Source organism: Papio anubis, chromosome 5 (genome assembly GCF_008728515.1).
Source record: "Papio anubis isolate 15944 chromosome 5, Panubis1.0, whole genome shotgun sequence".
Taxonomy (NCBI): Eukaryota; Metazoa; Chordata; class Mammalia; order Primates; family Cercopithecidae; genus Papio; species Papio anubis.
In genome coordinates this window covers 100428335-100453736 of record NC_044980.1, presented here as the reverse complement: position 1 = coordinate 100453736, position 25402 = coordinate 100428335, and the positions used below count along the sequence as shown (strand labels likewise).

General features: G+C 37.1%; 1 long non-coding RNA gene and 1 pseudogene across 2 annotated transcripts; one reads left to right on the top strand and one right to left on the bottom strand.

Annotated features, from left to right (window-relative positions):
* Nucleotides 1-699: 699 nt before the first annotated feature.
* LOC101001299 lies at nucleotides 700-5396 on the bottom strand (annotated as a pseudogene). Its single transcript, XR_002522679.2, has one exon. The product of XR_002522679.2 is annotated as a ubiquitin carboxyl-terminal hydrolase 7 pseudogene (transcript).
* A 5342-nt stretch (nucleotides 5397-10738) lies between these two features.
* On the top strand, nucleotides 10739-21913 carry LOC108586586. The gene is made up of 3 exons (XR_001904095.3): nucleotides 10739-11837; nucleotides 17920-18067; nucleotides 21592-21913. It is a non-coding gene; the product is annotated as an uncharacterized LOC108586586 (long non-coding RNA).
* The last annotated feature ends 3489 nt before the right edge of the window (nucleotides 21914-25402 follow it).

The window sequence follows — 25402 nt, the reverse complement described above, 5'->3', positions numbered from 1 at the left end:
TGAAGGGAAGAGCTCAATTTATTAGGTTGTGAGTTTCTCTGTTTTGCCTTTACAGATGCACAAAAGGTCATTGAAGGTATAACTGAAGGAAATAGATTAGACGAGCCTAAACACAAGACTTTCTAGCTGCAGGGCTGGTGCACGGGACCCCAGGAAGGCAGCCAAGGCCATTCGTGCCCACTAGGGACAGTCCAGAGACCTTGAGTCAGGGACTCGCGATCCGCTAACCTCTTCTCCCCCATTGCGTTGACAGTTGCCTTGCACTGTGGTTACCATAAAATAACTCTCATTGGCATCCAAGCTTTATAAAAACACCTTCATTTTGCTCAAAAAGGCAGTCAATAGATATAGAGAAGCCAAACTGAACAGCCTCAACAAAATAAAATTAAAACCAGCAGCAAGCTGGGCGCAGTGGCTCACGCATGTGATTCCAGCACTTTGGGAGGCCGAGGCGGGCGGATCACAAGGTCAGGAGATCAAGACCATCCTGGCTAACACTGTGAAACCCCATCTCTATTAAAAATATAAAAACTTGGCTGGACGTGGTGGCCGGCGCCTGTAGTCCCAGCTACTCAGGAGGCTGAGGCAGGAGAATGGCGTGAACCCGGGAGGCAGAGCTTGCAGTGAGCCAAGATTGTGCCACCGCACTCCAGTCTGGATGACAGAGCTAGACTCCGTCTCACACACACAAAAAACAAAAAAAAAAAAAAAAAAACAAAAAAAAACAAAACACAAAAATCCATCAGCAAATCCTCTTGCTGAAGACTTTGACTAGAGGGTGCTTGCACCAAAGTTCTAGGCTGTTAGGGGGCCCCCACGCACTGTCCTCGCCTTGAACACACCAGCTTGGGGGATTTTAATGGCCTTTTCAAGGTCATTGTAGCGACTCCTCTTTGGGGCTTTGTTGAAGTGGTCAAGCCCTAGCCAAGGCCAAGGATAAGACATATTTCTGGGCAGTGGCTCAAAGTCTTTCAAATTTACTTCATATTCGTCTTCATTTATGTACTGGTGTCGGCCCATCATTACAACTGCAAACTTGAACTTCTCGTACTCCTTCTCCTGGATGTCCAGCAGGCTCTGGATTCACTTTGTCACTTCTCAGAAATGCTCACCTTGGTGTATTCTCAGAAAAAACGGGATTCCGAACGTTCTGAAGACCTCTTTGTGGAAATGTGCCACTGTGACAAGCATCTCATTCTCTTTGTCCGTGTCCATCTGGTCCAAAGGGATTTCCTCTATTCACAATGTCTGGCTCGTTGCCAGAGATAAACATTCTAATAGTTCATCTTCTTGATGGACACAAATGATTTTGTAGCTTACAATTTCTAGAAGCCTAAGTTTCCCTGCTGCTTTCTCCCCAAGCTCCACGGACTTTTTACATTCTTCTGACAGGTCCCAGACACACCCATGCTTGTCTGGTTATAGTGTTATTTCTTCTTCCCTAAACTGGCTGTTTAACTATGTACATTTAAAACTTCACCTGTTCTCACAGTCTATGATTTTCATCTTAAGATGCTGATAGTAAAGTTTCTTAGGTTGTCTAGGCTTGAAGAATTGTAGAAGATCTCTTAAAGTACCTTCATAATTATGTCTAAGAGGATTATCCGGGCCATCCCTATAACCTTGAGACTTGAAAAACTGGAGCAACATTGGATCTGTGTTGGGCCTCTGTGCAACGGTCTTTGCAATGTGAAGATAATTCATTTTATTTGATGATGTAACCACAAATCCGGGATCATTAGGGATTGTTTTATCACAGAAAATAACATCAGCGTGGTGGTAGAGGTCTTGGAAATACTCTTTTTCAGTGGGTAATTCACTGTTACCATTTTTCAGGGTCATCCTTCTGAAATATATGATGTCACCATCCATTCGTTCATCAGGGATTTTATCAAGAGACACGTCTTAGTCCTGAATTCTCTCCGTTAAATTTGGTTTAACTTTCTCATAGAGGATAAGGCTAGTATCTTGAATAAATCCTGCTCTGTTACACATAACTGGGAGCAAGGCACGTATTTTACAGGATTATTGGTGAGTAGATATGCCCACAGTAATTCAAGCTCCGCGTTTTGGGATCATACATCTCCAAAAACAACATTACATCACAATCTTTATCACACTTGGGTAAGGTCGCTCCACTAGCAGCAAGCTCAGGATCGACTGTTTCTAGGAATATTGTCCAAGAGTTTTCATTATTACTGACCTCAATCATTGCTTTATTGCCGTCACAAAACTTGTCCTCTGCAGCTATCTGTGCTTGCCTATAGAGATGGGCTTTCTGCCATTCCTTCCACTTCTGAGCCTCAATCCTTTTCTCTTCTTGTAATTGTTCCACCAACTGCTGAGGAATGTCATGGTCGGTGACTGCCTGTAAAACTTCACTCAGTTTTGGTTCCCTGATACAGATTAACATGAAGCATTAGTGCAGTGTCGGACAGACAGGTCGTCATCGTGACCCCCATAACTGTGCTCAATTGCTTCCTTTTTAGTACACCTTGACACCACATCGTCATCAAATTTACACCATTTGCCGTCCCCTTTGGGTTTAGATAAAGCACATAATGTCTACCATGATTATCTCCACTATGAACCAGGACTGCATGAAGAATATAATTTGCAGGGTCCTTAGGATCTGTTTTTTTTTTTTTTTACAAAAATTCATCAAATGGTAATTGCTCTGAGAATTCAAACCTATCATTGATCTTGATATTTTGGTCCATCTGAGGGTCATACATAAATCTCATCAATTGTAGACGTAACACTGGTGGTGATGTTAGAAATTTCACATCTTTCTCTGCTTCCTGTAAGCCATGTTCCCCCAGCGTCCTATTTATTGTCCCTATTGAGCAGTTCTACTGCCACATAATCCACAAATGATTCAAATATATTTTTCTTTCCTTTGATATTTAGCTGGGTATCATAATAATCTTCTCTTCTATCAGACGGGTGGTCTACTTCTTTACACTGGATATAGGACACCATTTTGTGTCAGAATCATCTGGGTATGGTGTCCTCTACACAGGTGCCTTTCACGTTATTTTCCAGCAACACTCCACAAGGCTGCTGAACATCATGTTGCATGATGCTGTCTAAAATTTCCCACCCAAATGACTTCATTAGCTTTTTTGTTCCTATGGGTTTATCACTGTGCTGTAATTCATAGAATACTCTTTGTAATGCTAAAGGGACGCTTTTAGACGAATCATCCCCCTCGGTTGGCATCATGTACACAGCCTTTCATAGCTGATTTGTGAAAAATAACGTCTGTAGCAGGCTGTCCATGTAACAAGTCACTCCCTGATTCTTTAACTGACATAGCCTGTATGCTTCTTTGAATCCCACGCAACTTCATGGGGAGCATCCACCTGTACAAAGACTTCCATGGTTAACTTTGTCATCATAAATTTTCTCAGGATCAGTCACTTCACTCTAGGCCATAAAATTGGAAAATCCCCAATCGTTTTATTTATGGAAGAACAAATGACTAATACGACGACTGAACGATTTTTCATCATCTCCGTAATTTATTATCTTCAGCACTGCTTGTGTATGACAAGTCCGTGACGTGGCGTCAGATTCAGCATTGCTCTGGAGAAAGAACGCTACACTTTTTTGGTGCGGTCTCTCTGGATAAAAGTGTGGCACACCATAATCTTCCATGGCAGATTTCGCACAAAACACGGAGGACTAAGGACCGACTCACTCAGTCTGCTGAAGCGCTCCACAGTGAACCGAAAGGTCTCCTTGGAGCGCTCACTGGTTTCATCCTCCTTGTCCTCCTCTGCGTTGCTATGTCCATCACTCGGGGCCGCGTTCCCATTGATCACCGTGTTCTGGGTAATTCTTGATGGGTCGTCTGTATCTCCAGCTTCCATCTCCATGTTCTCGGGCTCGCTCAGCTGCTGCTTGCCCGCTTTCTGCTGCTGCTGCTGGTTCATGTTGGCCGCGGCCTGGGCTGCGGGCCGGTGGGCGCGAGGCGGCGGCGGGGCGGCCTCCTCCTGCTCCTCCCACGCGTCATCGGCGGCAATTTTTATTGATCTTTTCAAAGAACCAGCTTTTGGTTTTGTTGATTTTCTCTGTTGATTTTCTGTTTCAATTTCATTGATTTTGACTCTAATTCTTACTAGTTCTTCTCTTCTGCTTACTTTGGATTTTATTTGATCTTCTTTTGCTAGTTTTCCAAGGTAGAAACTTAGGTTATTCATTTTGAATCTTTCATCTTTTCTAATAGCTACCTTTAATGCTAAATTTCCCTCTACACACTGCTTCCACCACATTCCACAAATTTTGATAAGTTGTGCTTTTGTTTTCATTTAGCTTAATAGATTTTAAATTTTCTCTTGAGATTTCTTCTTGATCCATATGTTACGTAGAAGTATGTGATTTAATCTTCATGTATTTTCAGATTTTTCAGTTATCTTTCGGTTATTAATTTCTAACTAAATTTCCTTATGATCTGAGAGCAGACATTGTAGGATTTCCATTTTTTTTTTTTTTAAGTTGTGTTTATGTCACAGAACGTGGTCTATCTTGGTGAATGTTCCATGTGCTCTTGGGATAAATGTGTATTCTGCTGTTGAAGTGGTTGATAGACGTCAATTATATCCAGTTGATTGATGGCGGTATTGAGTTCAACTGCATGTCCTCAGTGATGTTTTTGCCTGCTGAATCTCTTTATTTCTGGTAAGGGGGTGTTGAAGTCTCCAATTATAATAGTGAATTCATCTATTTCTCTTCTATAGTTCTACCAGTTCTTGCCTCACATAGCTTGATACTCTTTTTAGGTCCATATACATTAAGGATTGTTATGTCATCTTGAAATCTGTACCTGTTTATCTTTTTTAATGCCTCTCTTTATTCTTGATAACATTGTTTGTTGTGAAGTCTGCTCTGTCTGAAATTAATATAATTACTGCTGCTTTCTTTTGATCATTATTAGCCTGATATATTCTCCTCCATCATTTATTTTTAATCTATATTTATTTTTATATTTAAAGTGGGTTTCTTATGAACAACACATAGTTGGGTCATTTTTTTTTAATCCATTCTGACAATCTCTTTAATTGTGTATTTGGGCCATTGATATTAGAAATGATTATTTATATATTAAATTAATATCTATCATATTTGATATACTATTTGTTGTCCTCATTTGTTTCTTTTTTAAATTTAACTTAATTTTAAGTTCACAGGATGTGCAGGTTTGTTACATAGATAAATGTGTGCCACGATGGTTTGCCACACCCATCCATCCAACACTTAGGTGTTTAGCCCTGCATGCATTAGCTGTTTATCTTGATGGTCTCCCTCCCTCTGACACCCCGACAGGCCCCAGTGTGTGTTGTTTCTCTCCCTGTGTGCATGTGTTAAGCTTTTTGATGTGCTGCTGGATTCAGTTTGCCAGTATTTTATTGAGGATTTTTGCATCAATGTTCATCAGGGATATTGGCCTGAGGTTTCTATTTTGTTGTATCTCTGCCAGGTTTTGGTATCAGGATGATGCCAGCCTCATAAAATGAGTTAGGGAGGAGTCCCTCCTTCTCAGTTGTTCAGAATAGGTTCAGAAGAAATGGTACCAGCTCCTCTTTGTACCTCTGGTAGAATTCAGTTGTAAATCCATCTGGTCCTGGGCTGTCTTTTGGTTGGCAGGCTATTTATTGCTGCCTCAATTTCAGAACTTGTTATTGGTCTATTCAGATTCCCACACAATAATTCTTCCTGGTTCAGTCTTGGGAGGGTGTATGTGTGCAGGAATTTATCCATTTCTTCTAGATCTCCTAGTTTATTTGCATAGAGGTGTTTATAGTATTATCTGATGGTTGTTTGTATTTCCGTAGAGTCAGTGGTGATACTCTCTTTATCATTTCTTATTGTGCCTATTTGGTTCTTCTCTCTTTTCTTTATTATTCTAGCTAGCAGTCTATCTATTTTATTCATTTTTCAAAAAAATAGCTCCTGGATTTGTTGATTGTTTGAAGGATTTTTCATGTCTCTATCTCCTTCAGTTCCACTCTGATCTTGGTTATTTGTTGTCTTCTGCTAGCTTTGGGGTTTGTTTGCTTTTAGATCTCTAGTTCTCTTAGTTGTGGTGTTAGGGTGTTGATTTGAGATCTTTCTAGCTTTTTGATGTGGGCATTTAGTGCTATAAATGTCCCTCTTAACAATGCTTTAGTGCAGCTAAAACAGTGCATCCCAGAGATTCTGGTATGTTGTCCCTGTTCTCATTGGTTTCAAAGAACTTCTTGATTTCTGCCTTAATTTCATTATTTACCCAGGAGTCATTCAGGAGAAGGTTGTTCAATTTCCATGTAATTGTGTGGTTTTGAGTGAGCTTCTTAATCTTGAGCTCTAATTTGATTGTACTGTGGTCTGAGAGACTGTTTGTTACGATTTCAGTTATTTTGCACTTGCTGAGGAGTATTTTATTTCCAATTACGTGATTGATTTTGGGTAAGTGCCATGTGGTGCTGAGAAGAAAGTATGTTCTGTTGTTTTTGAGTGAAGAGTTCTGTAGATATCTATTAGGCCCACTTGATCCAGAGCTGAATTCAAGTCCTGAATATCCTTGTTAATTTATTGTCTCAATGATATGTCTAATATTGACAGTGGGGTGTTAAATTCTCCCACTATTATTGTGTGGTAGTCTAAGTCTCTTCATAGGTTTCTAAGAACTTGTTTTATGAATCTGGGTGCTCCTGTATTGGGAGCATATATATTTAGGATAGCTCGCTCTTCTTTGTTCAATTGAACCCTTTGCCATCATGTAATGCTCTTCTTTGCCTTTTTTGATCTTTGTTGGCTTATTAAAGTCTCCTTTGTCAGAAACTAGGATTGCAACCCCTGCTTTTTTCTGCTTTCCATTTGCTTGGTACATTTTCCTTCATTTCTTTATTTGGAGCCTATATGTGTCTTTGCATGTGAGAGGGGACTCTTGAATACAGCACCCCAGTGGGTCTTCACTCTATTCAGCTTGCCATTCTGTGTCTTTTAATTGGGGCATTTAGTCCATTTATATTTGAGGTTAATATTTTTATGTGTGAATTTGATCCTGTCATCATGATGCTAGCTGATTATTTTGCAGACTTGTTGATGTAGTTGCTTCATAGTGTCATTGGTCTTTGTACTTCAGTGTGTTTTTGTAGTGGCTGGTACCATTTTTTCCTTTACATATTTAGTGCTTCCTTCAGGAGTTTTGCAAGGCAGCTTGGTGGTGACAAATTCATTCAGCATTTGCTTGTCTGGAAAGGATTTTATTTTTTTTCTTCCTCACTTATGAAGCTTAGTTTGGCCAGATATGAAATTTTTGGTTGGAAATTCTTTTCTTTAAGAATGTTGAATATTAGCCCCCAATCTCTTCTGGCATGTAGGGTTTCTGCTGAAAGGTCTACTGTTAGTCTGATCAGCTTCCTTTTGTAGGTACCTGGCCTTTCTCTCTGGCTGCCTTAACATTTTTTTCCTTCATTTCAACCTTAACAAAATCTGATGATTATGTGTCTTGGGGTTGATCTTCCCATCAAGTATCTTACTGGGGTTCTCTCAATTTCCTGAATTGGAATCTTGGCCTGTCTTGCTAGGTTGGGGCATTTCTCCTGGATGATATCCCAAAGTATGTTTTCCAGCTTGGTTGTGTTCTCTCCATCTCTTTCAGGTGCTCTAATCATTCATAGGTTTGGTCTTGTTACGTAATCCCATAGTTCTTGGAGGTTTTGTTCTTTCCTTTTCATTCTTTTTTTTTTTTTTTAATCTAATCTTGTCTGTCTGTCTTATTTCAGCAAGAGAGTCTTCAAGCTCTGAAATTCTTTCCTCCACTTGGTCTATTCAGTTATTGATACTTGTGGTTGCATTGTTAAGTTCTTGTGTTGCATTTTTCAGCTCCATCAGATCATTTATGCTCCTCTCTGAACTGCTTATTCTGGTTAACAGCTCCAGTAATGTTTTATCATGGTTCTTAGCTTCTTTACATTGGGTTAGAACATGCTCCTTTAGCTCAGCAAAGTTCGTTATTACTCACCTTCTGAAGCCTACTTCTATCAATTCATCTATCTCATCCTCTGTCCAGTTCTGTGCCCTTCCTGGAGAGTTTTGCAATTATTTGGAGAAGGAGAGGCATTCTGGCTTTTTGAGTTTTCAGTGTTTTATCATTGATTCTTTCTCATCTTTGTGAGTTTATCTAGCTTTGATCTTTGGAGTAGCTGACCTTTGGATGGGGTCTTGGTAGGGGACTTTTCTGTAGATGCTGTTGTTGTTGTTGTTGCTTTCTGTTTGTTTATTTTTCTTTTAACAGTCAGGCCCCTCTTCTGTAGGGCTACTGCAGTTTGCTGGGGATGCACTCCAGACCCTATTCACCTGGGTCCTTCCTGTCACCAATGGAGGCTGCAGAACAGCAAATATGGCTGCCTGCTCCTTCCTCTGAGAGCTCTGTCCCAGAGGGGCACCGACCTGATGTCAGTGGAATGCTCCTGTATGTGTCTGGTGACCCTTGTGGGGAGAGTGTCACTCAGTGAGGAGGCATGGGATCAGGGACCTGCTTAATGAAGTACTCTGGCTGCGCCTTGGTGGAGGGGGTGCATTGCACTGGGGGGAATCTCACTCATCTGGAATGCCCAGATTCTTCAGAGTCAGCAGGGGGAAAGACTAAGTCCACTGATCTGCAGCGACTGCAGCCACCTCTTCCCCTAGGGACTCAGTCCCAAGGAGACCAGAGTTCTGTCTGTAAACCCTGGCTGGAGTTGCTGAAATTCCCAAAGGGAGGCCCTGTGTGGTGAGAAGCAATGGGTCTGGGTCTAGCCTAAAGAGGCTGTCTGGCCATGATCTGTCACAGCCACTGTGCTGCGCTGTGGGGAATTCCTCCTGGGTCCAAAGTGCCCAGTCTCCCTGGCACTGGCAAGGGAAAACTGACAGACTGGAGCTGCAGTGATAGCTGCTGACCCTGCCCCCAGGTGCTCAGTCTTCTTAAGCTGCAGTGATGATGACTGCCCCTCCCCCTGGGAACTTGGTTATCTTAGGCAGCAGGCAGCTGCAGTGATGGCTGCCACCCCCCCCCCCCCCAGGAGCATAGTCATCTTAGGCAGCAGACAGCTGCAGTGAAAGTGGCTGCCCCCCACCACCCAAACTCTGTCATCTTAGACAGTCTCCAGCTGAGTGGCTGCCAAGAATCTGCACAGCTCTGTGCTTGGGACCCAAGGCCCTGGTGGTGTGGCTCATGAAGGGGATCTCATGATCCTCAGGATGCACAGATCTGTGGAAACAGTGTGATTTTCTGGGTGAGGTAGCAAAATCACTCACCACCTCCCCTGGCTAGGGGTGAGCCCTGTGCAGCTCCCTGGTAGGCTGTTACTCTACCCTACTTTTCCTTACTCTCCATGGGTCACACCAACTGCCTAATCAGTCCCAGTGAGAGAACCTGAATACCTCAGTTGCTGGTGCACAATTCACTTGCCATTTACCTTCTTCTCTGTGGGAGTCTCCCACAGCTATTTCTAGTTGGCCGTCTTGGCCCTCTCCAAGTTATTTTGCCTTTATTTTTTGTTTTTGTTTTTGTCATCCACAATTTCCTTGCCTTTTGTGGTTTTAATTAAGCACTTTATATTATTTAGTTTTCTCTCTTTTCTTACCATATAAGTTATACAGTTTTAAAACTTGTTTTAGTGGTTGCCCTAGAGTTTGCACTATACATTTACAACTAATTCAAGTTCATTAACAAATAACAATGTGCTACTTCATGGCTAGTACAAGTACCTTGTAGTAACAAAATAGTCTCTCCTATCCCTTGAATCACTCTGTCATACATTTCATGTATGCATAAGCAAATGTATATATAACATAAATATTTTATATAGGCGTATGTAATCGATTACATTGTTTTTATTATTTTGAACAAACTTTTATCAGTTAGATCAGTTAAGAATAAGAAAAATAAGGTTTTTATTTTACCTTCACTTATTCTTTCAACACTGTTCTTTTTTTAAATGTAGATCCAAGTTTCTGAACTATATCATTGTCCTTCTCTCTGAAGAACTTCTTTTAACATTTCTCACAAGGCAGGTCTACTGGCGTCACATTCTTCCATTTTTGTTTGAGAAAATCTTTATTTCTCCTTCCCTTGTGAAAAATTACTTCACAGAGTACAGGATTCTAAGTTGGTGATTTTTTTCTCTCAATACTTTAAATATTTCACTCCATTCTCTTCTTGCCTGCATAGTTTTTGAGAAGTCAGACAGAATTTTGATCTTTCTCCTCTACAGATAAAGTGTTTTCTACTTCTGCTTTCTTTCAAAATTAAAAATTTTTTTTTTTATTTCTCAAAGTTTGAATATAATATAACTAGGTGTAGGAGTTTTTGGCATTTATTCTACTCGGTATTCTCTGAGCTTCCTGGATCTGTGGCTTGGTGTCTGACATTAATGTGAGGGAAATCCTCAGTCTTTACTGCTTCAAATATTGTTTCTCTTCCTTCCTCTTTTTCTTCTCCTTCTGGTATTCTCATTACATGTATGTTACGCTGTTTTAGCTGTCCCACTTATTCTTGGAATTCTTTTTTTTTTTTTTTTTTAAGACAGAGTCTCACTCTGTCACCCAAGCTGGAGTGCAGTGGCACAATCTAGGCTCACTGAAACCTCTGCCTCCTGGGTTCAAGTAATTCTTCTGCCTCAGCCTCCTGAGTAGCTGGGGTTGCAGGTGGGCACCACCACACCTGGCTAATTTTTGTATTTTTAGTAGAGATGGGGTTTCACCATACTGGTCAGTCTGGTCTCGAATTCCTGACCTTGTGATCCACCTGCCTTGACTTCCCAAAGTGCTGGCATTACAGATTTGAGCCACTGTGACCAGGCTATTCTTGGAATTCTGTACTGACTTTATTCAGTCTTTTTTCTCTTTGCTTTTCATTTTTAGAAGTTTCTATTGTTGTTTAGAGATCTTTCCTCAGCCATGTCCAGTCTACTAATGAGCCCCTCAAAGTTACTCATTTATTTTAGTGTTTTTAATCTTTAGCATTTCTTTTTGTTATTTTCTTTTTTTGTCTAGCATTTCTCCTTGATTTTTAAAATCTCTCTGCATACATTATCTATCTGTTCTTGTGTGTTGTCTACTTAAATCCATTAAATCTCTTTTAATTAAAGCATATTAATTATAGTTGTTCTTTAATTCCTGGTCTGATAATTCCAACATTTCTGCGATATCTGACTCCAGTTCTGATGTTTGTTCGTTATCTTCAAGCTGTTGCTGCCTTTTTAGTATGTCTTATGATTTTTTATTGATAGCTAAACTTTAGTGATGTAGTAACAAGGTGTTGGGGGAGAGGAAGTGTTCTATAGTCCTATGATTATATTTCAATCTTTTGGTGAGTCTGTGCCTTTGGACTGTGAAATTCTGAGTGCCTCTCAGTTTTTTACCCCTTAGGTGGGACAGGATGGCTAGAAGGGGCTAGAGCTGGATATTTCCCTTCTCCCACATAGAAGGCCAGAGGGAGCTGGAGCTGGGTATCTCCCTTCACCTAGGCCGGTTAGGCCCTGAGAATACCCCACAAGGTTGGGCTCTAGTAAAATACTTTCTCCTGAGGGCAGGCTGTGTTAAGAACAGAATGCTTTGGTATGTTTCATATATGTTTTTTTCCCCTTCCCTCTGGAAGCACCAGGGGAGTTTTCTTCCATATTTGCCATGAGAACCTAATAGAGCTCCAGGTGGTAGGACTCACAAAAATGTGGGGCTTCCCTGTGATTGGGTCCTCCTGGAGTTTTTAACTCTGAGGCTTGTCTACACTGAGACTCCAGCATTTTATCGATGACACTTCAGGTTTTCCTACCCCAGCATTGCTTCCCACAGAGGCTCTGTCTCAGGTAAGTTGTGATTCTCTGTGTCTGAGGCCCTGTGACCTCATCTCCCTGATTAATCTAAGAATTATTGATTTTTCAGCTTGTTCAGCTTTTTACTTCTTTGGACAGACTGGCAACTTCTAAGCATCTTACATAAGTGACCAGAAACTTCCAGTTTCTGACCTACTTTTATGGGGAAATCTAGAATTGTCTCTAGATAATGTTTAAGGGAAGAAGGTCATGTTTTTATTTATTAAAAGTAAGTGAAAAACATTTTTCAGTATTGTAGTCCTAAAACATGTTTCAAAGCTGCTAAATTTCGTGTATTTTTTTACATCCTGGTGAATGCGACGGCTAACAACACAGAGGCCTAACTCTTCCTTTTGATTGCAGATGTAATATGCTTATAGCGACTTATCACTGTGACAGGATAATTTTTTAAATGTATCTTTTTTCTTTCTAGATGATGTACAGTTGGATTCATTTCATTAACATGCAAATTATATAGCATTTCAGTGCATTTTGCTAGTTTGTACGTATTTTATGTAAAATTTTAATCATAATTTGACATACATGGAAAAAAGTATACAGATCATAAACATACAGCTGAATAAATTTTTGCAGAGTAAACAAACCAATTTAACCAGCCCCCACATCAAGAAAGAAAACATTCTCAGAGACACAAAAGCCTTCCTGTGCTTTCTTGCCCCTTCCTGTGCTACTCTTTCCTTCCATTTACAAAAGTAACTACTATTTTGTCTCCAAATAGCTTTGGACTTGTTATTATAGAAGCATACAATATTTACGCTTTTGTCAGGCTTCTTTTTCTCAGTGTTACATTTATGAGATACATTTATGCTGTTAAAGATAGTTGTAGGGTTCATTCATTTTCATTGCTATATAGAATTTCACTATGTAAATATACCAAGGTTTATGTGTCCATTATGTAAATGACATTTGGGTTGTTTCAAGTGTGGGGCTATCACAAATAGTGTTGCTATGGATATCCATTTACATACAATACATTTCAAAAACATATGTATGCACTTTCATCGGGAATATATCTAGGAATGAGAGGGCTAGGTTATAGTGTAGGCCTTATACACTGGTTAGCTTTAGTAGATATGACAGTGGAGTCTTTTAGTCTCCCAAAAATTCCCCCTGAAAACAAAGCAGACTAATTAGGATTGTAGGGGGAAAATTATGGATGATGTATTCAAAAAACTGGGGAAAAGAATCCCTACATATTCCAGAATAGAAGGGAACATGCACAAAGCACCAAGATAAATAATTGTGTGGTAGGGCTGGTAGGGAAATAAAAAAGATGTCTACCAACGTATTGTACAAGCCAGGGAAATTTAAAAAAAAAAATCATCAACACATACCTCGCAAAAGAGGGGACACTACGCTACCTGGAGGAAGCATCTGACAACAACCAGCAAAAGTGAGGAAAGTCCTCACAGGATTCAAATTGTAAGTAAATGCAAAAAACTGCACAGCCCTGGGAAGATTCCACTGTGCTGTGTCAGGTTACATCTTCCAGAATTTCAGGGATATTTGACAAATCTCCCTTCATGAGTTTTCAGGATACACTAGGAGGAATCAAAATCAAATTGACTAGAACATAAATATTAGGGGCAAATAAAGAGAAAAGTTTCTGATAATAAGGGAGGAGTGTTGCACTGGAAGCACATCCCAAAAGATACCACACAAGCAAAATAAAAATCTAAAGCTGAGAGCTCTGTGGAGGTAAATTCAACACTGTCCAGATTGTAGGCTGTAGATCTGATTATGTCCTTAACCAGATGTGCCATCGTAGGAAGTTACGTGTCGTCTTTCACCTCCAGTGAAAACAGTAATCAGTTTGTTATTTATTATTTACTCATGAAATTCATGAGTTTGTTGTAAAAATGTAATGTAGTAATGCTTGTCAAGTGTCTACCTACTCCCTGAATGTAGCAAGTACTATAATTAATGGCTATGATTACTGTTGTTACCTTATTGTACTTCCTAGTTGCATTTGATATTGTTGTCTGTTTTCTACTTCTTAAAATACTTGCTTCTTGCTTCTTCTGGCTTCTATAATGCCATTTTCTAGTCCTTTTTTCCTCTTATTTCTACATTTCTGTGATTCTCTTTATGACTTTCTCTTTTCGTGATTTAAAGTCAATATTCCTCACGGTTCTGACTTCGACATTTGTTTTTTCTGTATATGTGTAACAGTGGTTGACAACCTTGATTGATTACTACAATCACTGGGGAGCTTTTCCAAATCCTGATTCCCAGGCTGCACCCCAGACCAGTAAATCAGATTCTCTGGGGAGAGGAACCAGACATCAGTGTATTTTAGAGTTTCCAGGTGATTCCTTTATGCAGCCAAAGTTTAGTACCACTGCCATACAATCTCTTTGGATGATCTCATCCTCTCTGGTAGGTTTGATTACCATTTATAGCCATGGTTTTCAATCCTGGCTGCATATCATGATCACTTGGGGATAGCAGTTTTGTTTTGTTTTGTTTTGTTTTGTTTTTAAATCGGTGCCTTTGCCTCTAACCCCAGAGCTGCTGATTTATGTAGCCTGAGGTAGAGCATTGAATGAATGTATCTGTTATAGTTGTGGAAACCAGATTATCAAGTACAAAAGAAATGCATTTGAAGAGCAAGTAGGCATTTCATGAGAACCTGAGGAATTCTCCAATAAATAAAATGAATTTGTTAGTGCATGGATTTTTGACAAATAATTTGGCTGCTAAGAGCTCTAATTTGCTTTCTTTCTAACAATTGTCTATATGACTTTGAAAGTTTGACTGAATGGATATTATACTTTAAAAAACATTTTTAAAAATAATCATAGATACACAGAAAGTTGCAAAATTAATACACAGAGCCTCATGAACCCTTCAACCAGTTTCTTCCAATGGTGACATCTTATATAGCTGTAGCACAATATCAAAACCAGGAAACTGACCTGGATACAAAACATTCAATAGACAACAGACTTTGTTCAATTTTCACCAGTTTTTAAATGCACCTGTGCGTTTGTGTGTGTGTGTGTTATTCTATGCAATTTTATTTCATGTATAGATTTCTATAACTCCTACCACAATCAAGATACAGAAGTATTCAAGCAACACAAAGAAACTCTGTCATGCTATCCCTTTATTAGTCACACCTACCTCCACCCCGACCCCTGACAACCACTAATCTTTTCTCCATCTCTTTGTCATTTCAAGGATGTTGTACAAATGGAACCATAAAGTATATAAACTTTGGGTTGGCCTTTTCTATTTAGCATAATGTCCTTGAGCTTCCCCTAAGTTGCTGCACGTAATACTATGTTTTTAAAATCAGAAAACGCAGAAGAGATACAAATTGAGTTTAAACATTTGGAAAAAACTTCTTTTATCTAAAATACATTGACTTGGGTCATTTAAAAGTCTGTATTTATTTAAATAACTGGGATTTATTCATTTCAGCTAATGGTTTAAAAAAGTATTTTAAAATTCAGGAGAGATTAATTTTTACCTTGTTGGAGAAATATTAATGAGAGTTTCAGGTATCATTTGAAATGAAACATAAACTCAGATTGTGCAGTTTTGAAATTATGCCCTGCAACTTGATATATACTTTCAATATAAAAATTCACAAAGTGAACTCAATTTACCACTGCTACAGACTACCGAGGGCCAATAAGTATTTTATTGACTGTTATATTTGGTGGAAATAAAACTCTGGTAACACTGATTTGGGATTTTATTTAATTTGAAGAAAGTTTTCTAGATTTTACTATTACTGAGGGTTTCTTTTTTTTTTCCTTGTCTGCCATAGCCTCTTATTATTGTCACCTCTCTACAAAATGCTATTATGGTTCCCATATTCAAATGCATTTTCAATTTTATTCATGTTTTTGAGCTACTGACAGCTATCAGTCTTGTGACAGGTAGTATTTATGGTAATATACTCACAAATTGTTTGAAAGAAGAGAAAAGTGAATGATTTATGTCTTGGGTTTAAGAGGTTAAATTTGATTTTATTGTAATAAGACACTTTGAGACAGACTTAGTTTTGCTGCTGTGAGCCTGCTGGAGTTATTATGCCATATTGAGCAAAAGCTTTTATCCATGTTTAGCCAAAAGACATATTCATTCTTGAAAAGAACAATTTCTATTGTCGTTCAAAGAATTGACTTCTTAGTAGGTTTTTGGGAGAGACTTTATCCCGTTAATGCCTTGCTTATGTAATACAAACGTAGGAGAGACTCCCAAAAATACATTTTAACTATAAGAACAATTCTTCCAGACTTCTTCTGCTTTTTGATTTAGAGATGACCTCTTCGGCTATGTTTTCCATACACAGCCATGTTTAAAGTAGTATACACTCCCTGTTAAGCCTTTTGACTCTGGTGTTTTCACTTATCTTTCCATTCACAAATGTTCCTTTATGTTGACATGTATAATTTATTAAACAAACAAAAACAACAACAAAAGAGGAAAAGTGTTTGAAAATTGTTTGTCTTGATATGCTTAATTTATTAAGTTTTTACACATTAATAAAAAACAGAGAAAAAACCACAATTGAAACTTGGGAAATATCATGAATGGGCAATTCATAAGAGGAGGACATACATGGCCAATAAATATATGAAGAAATGTTCAACAATATCAGAAACACAGAAATTCAAAATTAAAACCCAACAATTTACACTTTTTTTCCTTTTGATTGTTGAGGATTTTATAAAAATGATAATTTCCTTGCTTGACTACAGATCAGTAAAACAGCTACTTTATGCAGCACCTAGTGTAAATGTATTTTTGACAACATTTCTAAAGGCAATTTGGCAATAAGAGCCAAATACTTTAAAAATGTGCAAATATTTCACATCATTATGTTTTATATCATTCATCATAAGTTTTAAATTGAAACAAATTTAGTGATTAACAATAATAGAATGGCAAGTAAATCATGGAGCATCTATATGATGAAATATTATGCATTAAGGGTGATTTTATGGCCAGACGCGGGGGCTCACTCCTGTAATCCCAGCATTTTGGGAGGCAGAGGCAGGTGGATCACCTGAGGTCGTGAGTTCAAGACCAACCTGGCCAACATGGCAAAACCTATCTCTACTGAAAAAATACAAAAGTAGCCGGGCGTGGTGGCATGCACCTGTAATCCCAGCTACTCGGGAGGCTGAGGCAGGAGAATTGCTTGAACCCAGGAGGCAGAGGTTGCAGTGAGGTGAGATCATGCCACTGCACTCCAGCCTGGGTGAGAGCATGAGACTCTATCTAAAAAAAAAATAAAGTGGTTTTATAAATCTACACTAGCTATATAAGAAGAGATCCACAATATATTATTAAAGGAAAAACATTTACTTAATTTTTATGTATGATATCAATTTTGTCCTCCAAAATGTATATATGGTGACAGGAAAAAAAGAACACAGAATTCTTAACTATCAATAGTAATCACCTCTGTGCTGAAGAATTATGGTTGATATTTCTCTCTATGTCTTACCATATTATCCAATATTTTATAATTTACATGATTTATTTAAGATGACAGAAAAGCAGAAATGATTTTGAAATGATAACATGCAATATTTTTAAACGGATCAATACAGAGGATTAAGTGATAATAAGTATTGTGACATACCAAAAGGTCTGGGTCAAACTATTCCTACCGCTCTTACCATTTTATATTTGTTAACAACCAGGGACCATATTTGTCATGCTCTTCCTCAAATAGACTGTCTTTTGAAACTTCATCTACCAAATAAAAGTAAGTAAAAGTTAATGAATGTGTTTTCTCAATTTTGTTCAAAAAATTATAGTCGCCAATTATAGGTGAAGAAATAGTTGTTACCAAGTGTGACGAATGATTATATGTGGCATCTTGACTGGGCCATAAGGTGCTAGACATATAGTCTAACATTATTCTGGGTGTATCTATGAGGGTGCTTCTGGATGAGATTAATAATTGAATCAGTAGACCTAATCAGGCAGATTTGCCCCTCTCTCCCAGTGTGGGTGGGCCTCATTCAATCAGTTGAAGGTTTGAAAAGAATACAAGACTGAGTAAGGAAAAATTCTTTCTCTCTGACAGTTTTCCAGCTGGGACATAGTTTTTCGTCTGTCTTTGGACTTGGATTCAAACTTACGCCATCAGCTCTCCTGCTTCTCAGACCTTCAGACTCAGATGGAACTATACTATAGGTTCTCCTGGGTCTGGACTTCTCAGCCTCCATAATCACGTAAGCCAATTCCTTGTAATAATCTCTCTCTCTCTCTCTGTGTATATATGTATATATATACACACACACATATACACACATATATGTATGTGTATGTGTATAGTTATATATAGTTATATACACATACACACATATGTGTGTATATATAACTATATATAGTATGTGTATGTGTATACATATATACATAGAAACATATATATACACATGTATATATGTATATATGTATAAACATGTACAAACACCTATGTGTATATGTACACACATAGATACTATATGTATATATGTATAGCATGTATACACATACACACACATATACGTGTGTGTGTGTGTGTGTGTGGTTCTTTTACTCTAGAGAAATGTACACCAGCCAGGTGTGGTGGCTCATGCCTGTAATCCCAGCACTTTGGGAGGCTGAGGCAGGAGGATTGCTTGAGCCCAGGAGTTTGAGACCAGCCTAGCAACATAGCAAGTCCCAGTCTCTACAAAAAATAAAAGAAATTAGCCAGGCATAGTGGCACATGCCTGTGGGCCCAGCTACTTGGGAGGCTGACGTGGAAGGATCTCTTCAGCCTGGGAGGTCAAGCCTGCAGTGAGCCATGATCATGTCACTGCACTCTAGCCTGGGCGACAGAGCAAGACCCTATCTTAAAAAGAGAGAAAGAGACAAAAGGGAATATACACTGGGCTGAGTTGATAAAAATGGACAAAAAACCAGATAGATAGTATTGCAGCACTCAGCAGCCTTGTTTTGTTATAATATGCTCAAGTCCTTTGCAGGGTTAAAAGAGTGAAATCATCAGGGGCAAGGACTAATGTGGCCTGTGATAAACATGTTTGCCTGGAGAGACTAAATTTTTTAAAAATCTAATTTTTTATTGACTATCTCCCAATATTTTTTTCTGCTTTCTAGATGACTTTTTAAACTTCATTTTCTATGAAGTGTTTACATTTTATTTATCCTTTTTTAAAGAACTATCGCTTGTTCTCCATCTTTAAAAAAAAAAATTTCTCTATTTCATAGATGTCATTTATATAGCCTCTTGACTCTCTGAGAAAATTAATTTGTTTTGTTTGTGTTCTGTTTTAGAAGTTTCCTCAAATGTGTGATGACCTTAGCTGATTATTTTTTTAAAAAGAACTTCTAACATTTTTCATTAAGGAGTAAGTGGTATATATTCATTAATGGGCAATGATCTTAAATGAACAATTTGATAAATTTTTACATACGTATAAACTTATATAACAATATCCAATCAAAATATAGAATATTTCCACCACCCCAGATAATAACCTCCAGAGGTAATCACTATCCTAACTAATAATACCATAGATATTTTGGGCTATACTTAAACTTCATATAAACAAAACGTAAAATATACATGTTTTTGTAACTAGTTTTTACCAAAAATGTCGCCCATGCGATTTATCCATGTTGTTACATGTAGTAATAGTTAATTCTTTTTTAAAAATTGTAATTATGATTACAATTACTCTTATTATTATAATTGCTATTAATTTAATAACTATTGTATAATTATTCAACTGTGTATACATATTATACTTTATCCATTTTCCCATTGATATTTTGATAATTTTCAATCTGAGGCTATTATGAAAAAAATACTATGAACATTCTTTTACCATGTTTTGGTAGACATATGTACTAGATTCTCTTGAGTAAATACCTATGACTAGAATTCCTGAGTTGTGTGGTAGGTATGTGTTAGATTCGGTAGACACTGATGAATAGTTTTCCAAAGTAGTTGCATCAATTTATGCTCACACCAGGTAACAATGTGTAAGAGTTCAAATTACTCCAGATCTTCCCCAACACTTGATGTCGTCAGTTTTTTCAGTTTAAGCCATTATGGTGGTTTTATGGTGACATCCCATTGTCATTTTAGTTGTATCCCTGATGACTAATGTTAAGTGCATTTTCCTATGTTTTTGGACATTTCCGTATACTCTTTTGTGATATTTGTTTTCAAGTCTCTCACTCATTTTTACAAATTAGGTTGTCTTTTACTTATTTGAAGGAGTTCTTTATATGATCTCATTAGCGTTTTGTCAGACATCAGATATTTACTACAAATATATCCATCCTATTTGTGCCTTTAGTTTTTATTGTGTTAATAATATCTTGTGATGAACCAAGTTCCTTAATTTTAATGTAGTTCAACATATCCATTTACTTTTTTTTTGGTTAGTGCTTTTCATGCCCTTTAGGAAATCTTTTTCTACTATAGGATCATGGATATATTCTCCTATAAATTCTTCTGAACACTTAATTTTTTTATGATTAGGTGTATGATCCATCTTTAACTGGATGGATGTGTGATTTTGTATATCTTATGAGATAGAGGTAAAGGTTTACTTTTTTCACATACATATTCAAATGATGTTTTCCTCAGTCTCCATTGGTCTTCTGCACACACTACCTAGCATTCAATCAAAGATAATAAGACACAAAAAAGCAAGGGAAAAGCAACCTATTATCAAGAGATAAAGTGGTCCACAGAAATAGACATCAAGAGTGATGCTGTAAAATCTAACTGGAAGTTCTCTGTACATAGATAGGATGTGTAGACAGTTAGGCACCACTTTGTGGGCTTCAGTTATTCGCTGGCTTTTATATAGGAACTCACGATGTCAGTGTAAGTACTGTTTTAAGGAGATTCAGTTTTTGCCATAAAGAACCTTCCAATCCTCTGCCCCACTTGAAGGGGTAAAGGGGAGCTAGTAGCCTGTGTTTTCTTTCTGGTCTTTCACGTAATCACTCTGTTTTAGTCCTGTCAGTCACTCCTTCTACCTTCTAGTGAAAGTGCCCCCTATTACTGAGCCTTTTCAAGTTTTGGAGGGGCCATTTAGCTTGTTTGTCATTGATATTCCCCTTTGTATAGACTGAGAGTTAGATTCTGCAGATTTACTTACCAGGTCTACCACTTAACAGCTTTCTTGCGAACTCACTCTGCTTCAGTTTCATCACCTGTTAAATGGAGATAATGTTACTAACCTCACAGTATTATTGTAAGATTAACTAAAATAAATTATGTGAAGCTTTTGTAATAATGCTTAGCACATAATGAATGTTCCAAAATTGTTAGGTATTATCAGCTCTTTCATTCAGCTTATTTATTTACCATTCCATTTGCTTTTATCTTCCAAAAAATGTATTAGTGTGTATCTTTAGTATCTCCTCTCACATTTCTTTTGTTCTTTTAAATTCCTTTCCTATAATTTTGAGAAGATTTATAAAGAAATTTAATGTAAAAACATATTCAATACACATATTTAATGAAAATTTATTCAACTGACAAATTCAAAAGTTTAAATTGCTGCAAAGACTCTTTTTATAATTATTCCAGACCATGACTGTAAAATCACTGAGCTACATGATCTCTAAGGTTTGTTCCAGATTAAATTTTATGAATGAATGACATAAAAAATCATGCCCATGAAAACATTGAATTTCATATTTTGAAGAAAGCTAAAATCATTTGTTTACATTTTTCTCTGTTTTCCAGAGTACTCACATTCCTACCTGATTGGATATTGGCTGGTTGATTGACAGGTGTGAAAAATACTTTGGGGCAGCTCTTTGGAAAAGACATGGAAAGCTATATAAATTCTTTGATCAAATTTAAATACCCTTAAGCAACCTCCATTAACCTTGAATACCTCAAGCTGTTCCCACAGGCTCTCAAACTTACTCAAAGCTCAAACCATATTCAGTGTAAGAACAAGTCCATCCATAGAATTATATATACATGTGAGTCAGTGTTGTTTTAATGGATTTAAAAAGTTTGAATAAAATATTTTTATGAATACAATTATGGTATTAGTACCTATTTTATATCTATATTATTTATGCTAAATATGGTAAATAGATTATATTTAATATAATACTATATTAAAAGATCATATTATTTTATTCATGTTAAAAAAATATTCACAGGCAAAATAACATTTAGGTTTTCTCTGTTGCTTCTGTCAGTTTTAAGGCAGGTTATTGATGTTTTTGTGATTTTTAAAAAATGAATGAATGACCTAAAAGTTAGGGGCCTTTATTTATTTTTCTCACAAAAATTTTTCTTAAAAAAGTCACATTGTGGCTGCATAACATTTTCTAATTGTGTGTGTATGCATGTGAGTACATGTGTGAATATATGTATGTTTGTTGTATGCATATGCATATATTCATATGTGTGCGTGTATGTGTGTGTGAAAGAGAGTGAGAGACATGAACCTAGCCATAATGACCCAGCCTCAGCTGGGTTTAGTCATTTTATGTAGATCATACGCAGCTAAAATTAAAGTCAAATGGTTTTAAGGTGAGTTGGGGAAATACAAAACATAAATAAGGCAAAGAAAAATAGGAGGGGGGATCTCCTAGCAATTAGCTATTTCAGACTCTGAAATGATATCCCAAGAGAAGTCGAGGAGGCTCGATCACTTGAATCATTCAAAATTGGACTGGACTAAGCCTGGAAGAATATTCCATTGGGAGTAATCATGCTTTGACAGAGAAAGACTGAAAGATCTTTTCCAATTCTAATTGCCATGATCCTGTGTAATTCAATTTGAAATGGCCTCACTATTCTGATTCACAAAGATTCTATTTTTACTAACTCTTTCTTTTTCATAATCCTGCTTCTGATATCACTACTCCTTTAAAAGGAAAAAGAAACCCTCGAGCTTGGTTTCCAAGTATTCATTGAATTACACCCTTTATTTCCTTTTTTTTTCTTTTTTTTTTCTCCAGACGGACTGTTGTGCAGACTCAGGCAGCTCACTCTGGGCTGGGCAGCAGACAGTGATTATCATCACCCCCTGCTTTCATCCATTACGGCGGGTGTTAGCAGGTAAGGGTGAGGGCTGACAAAGAGGTTTTCAAAACTGGTCAGCATAACTGCTTCCAGGAGGCCAGTTCAGGATAATCTATTGAAATATGGATCGGAAATATGGCCAGCCCGGGCTGAATACCTCTATCTGTTGCATTTAAGCCAAAGCAACAGAATGCTTTCATGGGGGAAAACTAACAAAAGCCATAATTACATGTGGAGAATTGTCTGTTCATATCATTTGGCGTTAATTTTGTGAAATGGTTGCCATTCTGTCTGGGTTCAGCGTCTGTCTCAGCCACTTTATTTGTTTTGAGATGCTGCAGGGGTAAGGTCCCTGGAGACTTGAGTCCTGGAGGCCTTCTGGTTTCCAGGAGCCAATTTGTGACAAGATCAAAGGGGTCTAAAGTCCCAAGAGCCTGAATTACACTGTGGAATTTACTGGTATATCTCATTTTACAGAGCACTTCCGTGTTTGAAAGGTATTAGGGAGCAAATTTTAGTGAATCGAATTTTATTAACCCACTAACATATTATACTTCCCATTGGTAATGGTCCCTGGACTCCAGCTTTCATTTTTCCTTGTCTATCTAGTAATTAATGATCAAAATTGAAGTGGAGCCATGCAGTGAATTTCTTTATAAATCAAGAATGCTTTGTAACATCAGTGTTTTATAGTGTTTTCTTTCATATATAACTTTTATACAACAATTTGAGGAAATGAAGAACTAAAACAAAAAAAATTCTGAAAATTTGAGGTAAAATTTTCAAACACTTCCAAAACAGTAATAATGATACCTTAAAATTCAAACAATTATACAGATAATATTTAAATTCCTGGAGTGAAAAAAGCATGCTACTAATGCTAATTTTTTATCTTGAAATATTTCAAACATATAGAAAAGCATCAACAATAATATAACAAATGTGTATTATATACCATTCAGAATTTTAATATGTGAACAAATTTTCTTTATTAATTAAAAAAATTAAACCTGTACTTAGAGTTGAAGAATGTTTAATCTCTTCCCTGGTACTATTTTTCCTTCTCCCTCTCTAAAATAACTTCTATCCTGAAGTAGGAGTATATTCTGACCATTTATTGTCTATATTTTTACTATATTTCTATGAATCCCTAATTGGTAAATAGTTTTTTTTGTGAGAATTTTATTTTCTACATCTTATTTTCATTCAATATTTTATTTTTAAGATCTATCCATATCAATACATGTGGGTTAAGATTTTTAAAATTTAACAGATATGGAACATTCCATTATTATTGACTTATCCTACTCCATTATTGTTTACTTATCCATTATTTTAATGATATGCATTTAGGTTGCATCCAATTTTTCACAGCTGTACTGTGCAGCATGTCTCCTTATGCATAAATGTTCAAACTTCTTTAATGTCTCTAACAAGAAATAGAGTTTCTGGATCTAGAATATGCATCTTCATCTTCACTGTATACTACCAAATGCTCTCAAAATTTATTGCTCTCACCCACAATGATGTAATCAAATTGATCAATCTTTCCCTTTAAGATTTATGCTTTCTGGGTTTGGTTTAAGAAATTCTTCCATCCCCAAATTATAAAAATATATTTGTTGTGTGTTCACATTTGCATCTTTAATTCATTTGGGATTTATTTTGGAGTATGACATGAGTTAGGGTTCTAATTACATTATTTTCCATATGGATAGCAAAGCTACTTTCAACACCCACTGGCTTTTAAGGTCATGTCTGCATTCACTGAGGTCTGATGTAAGAGCAGGTTCTGTGAATCCATTTGTGAATGTGTTGACCCTCTCCTAACACCACATTATTTTAGTTGATAAAGTAGTACACGAATTCATGATATCTAATGGAGCAAATCCATCCTTTTTATTTCACTTCTTCAAATTTGTCTTGGCTATCCTTGGACCTTTATATTCTTATATGAATTTTATCAGTTTTTTAAAAAAATCTTCAATACAATAAATTGGTAATAAAAATGTATAACATCTATCCTACTTACATCAAACTACTAAATGTAATTTATTGGTCATTCATCAATATTAAAGATACCCTGCCATGTCCTGACACTTAACATCTTTGAAAAATAAGCTTATCATGTTCCCTTTCCTCTACAAATAATTACTCTCTGTTTCAGCTATTTTCATGTCATTGCCATTCTCTCAATTCATGGGCCTCTAATATCCCTTCTGCACCAAGTTTAGAGATCCAGTCCTTTCTATTGTGTCACCATGAGATTACTTTGTAAATGTAACTTCTTTTCAATCCTCTTCTATTTTTCACTTCAATCACTTCTATGCAGAACTTGTAGAGCAATTGCTTTACTGTTTTAATCATGCCACTTTTCTGCCCAAGCATGTAGATTCATATTTGCCATAGGGCTTGAGTGACTCTCAGAGACCATACATCCTATCTCATGGACGAATGACTTGAGTCCCAGAGAGGATTTGCCTTGCCCAGAGTCACACAGCTAGCCAGG